At 32.9% G+C, this 2,433-nt stretch overlaps 1 pseudogene; it reads right to left on the bottom strand.

The window, feature by feature from the left end:
* LOC102823173 overlaps positions 1-2,433 on the bottom strand; it is an 89,987-nt pseudogene that overhangs the window by 51,031 nt on the left and 36,523 nt on the right.

The following is a 2,433-nucleotide window of genomic DNA, read 5'->3' as shown; positions in this document are numbered from 1 at the left end:
AGGATCGGACATAGTTTCGTTCTGCTGTGCATGGGGTCACTATGAGTCGGTTCTGACTCGATGGCACCTGACAACAACAACAATAGTCAGGACTCTAAATTTGGTATAGCCTCCTAAACTGTGAGAGAATAAATTTGTATTTCTTAAGAACACTTACTTGTGGTATTTACGATATAACACTAGATAACAAGACATAGCTGAATTAAATTTTGTCGTATAGATATGTTGTTGTTATGTGTCATCAAGTTGGTTCCAACTCATCGGGACTCATCATAGGGTTTCTGAGAACAGCCTGTGAGAGTGGATGGATGACCTTGTGGTTTAAAGTCCAGTGCTGATCCTACAATGATACACTGAAAGGAAGTCCATAGTCATCAGAAAATTTCCCATTTTCTAAAAGTGAATGCTATCTATCACTTTGTTTTATCACAAAGTGGTTAAATCCTGGAGTCCTGGTGTGGTGCTGTAGGATAAATACTGGACTGATACTACAAGGCCTCTGGTTCAAATCTATCAACTGCTTCTTAGAAACTCTATACAGGATCACTATGTATTGGAACCAACTCGATGATATTTAGCATTAATAACAGTTAAAATTTGTATAAATCAATGTACCTGTTTGATTATGTGCTGTGGAGTTGGTCCCAACTCATAGTGATCCTGTACAGGATCTGAGGTTGTAAATCTTTACAATAGCAGAAAGCCTCATCCTTTTTCTTGCATAACAACTAGTAGTTTCAAACTATTGACCTTGATGTTAGCAGCCCAACTCATAACCATCATGCTACCAGAGCTACCAATTGCAAACATATATTAAATACAATAAGCAGAAGACATGTTTTTGTACGGGAAATAAATTGTCTCAAAACAGGCATCATTTTTTACTCTGTTTGTAGGTGCTAATTTTAATATAGAAAATGCCTTATTGTAGAAATTCATATTTATTGTGAAAGTAGTGTACCTAGCCAAGATTTGACATTTTATTTGGAAAGATACACCTTTTAATTTTTTAAGGAATATGTAAAATTATAAAGGACAAAGTAGAATTGCTCTTTACCTAAACTTCATTGATATTAAAATTTCATTACTTTAGAGCTTATAAAATCTGCCTTCAAATAATAAGATAAATTTATGAATTGGAACGCAAAGTCTTCTTAAGTCAGATATGGAATACATGACAATATTTAGAAAATATATAAAGAATTTAGAATACTATTAAATTGTTCGAAATGATTTGCTATAATGAATGAAGAAACCAGTTCAAAATCTAGGAGCATGTTATTGTAACAAATTTCTCAATTTTGTACTCTCTTTTAAAAATGTTGTCTATTTGAATAACATCATTGGATGACACTTTTATGGAAGATAACAATTTTTTATGTATGTAGAAGATTAGGTATAAAAAATGTTTCAGTTTGAAGAGGCTGTTGTTAAATGTCTTGGATTCATTTTTGATTCTTAAGAACCCTGTATAAGGTTTTTGAGGAGTGTCTGTTGGGTCGGTTGGTAGTGCTACACTAGGACTTCTTTTAATTTAGAAATGTCTCTTTGCTTTGCCTTCATTATGTTTTGAAATTTTTATTTATATACTAATGAGTATCAACAAATATGGCTATAATTTGATATTAAAGACTGAATAAGAAAATGCAATTTTATACTTACTTGGAAATAATGTATATTTATAAATGTAAGGTGATTATTAGCTAAAGAGAAGTTATTTATGAAAGTTGGAAAGAAGCAATTATTGATGTGAACCACCAATTATGAGATAATATATTTAAGTTAATTTGCATTCTTGTATTGGGAATGCTGTGGCTCTGTATGTTATGTAAAAGACTGCTAACCACAAGGTCACCAAAACCAACTAGCTGCTCTATGGGAAAAACATGAGGCTTTCTACTCCAGCAAGGGTTTACAACTCTCATAAATCCTATTCAGGGTAACTATAAATCAGAATCAACTCTGCAGTTCCTTACAACAACACTGCTGACTCACAGTGATCCTGTGTAGTGTTTCAAGGAGTAGCTGCTGGGTTTGAACCACCCATTTTGTCATTAGCAGTTCAGTGGTTATCCTACAGTGCCACACGAGGTACCATTGGTTCTTAATCATATGCTATCTCTTGAAATAGTTGAACATCAACCATTTCTTATGGTCACTCAAATATACAGTGACTCTGTATATTTCTTCCATTTTCTTTCTTTCTTTTTCTTTTTTTTTAAACTCTTCATTGTAAACTGGGTGAAGGTTGATAGGGCAAATAATTTTTGGGGGGGATAAGAGTTGATACATTTTTTTTTTTTCTTCTTTAAGTTTTTATTGTGGATTGAGTGAAAGTTTATAGGGCAGATCATCAGTTTTACATTCAACAAATCATACACCTTGTTTCATTACAATGATTATAATCCCCTCCATGTACCATTAGGTAACAGT

The sequence above is a fragment of the Chrysochloris asiatica genome, unplaced genomic scaffold (genome assembly GCF_000296735.1).
Source record: "Chrysochloris asiatica unplaced genomic scaffold, ChrAsi1.0 scaffold00294, whole genome shotgun sequence".
Lineage (NCBI taxonomy): Eukaryota > Metazoa > Chordata > Mammalia > Afrosoricida > Chrysochloridae > Chrysochloris > Chrysochloris asiatica.
This window is presented reverse-complemented; position numbering and strand designations above follow the sequence as displayed.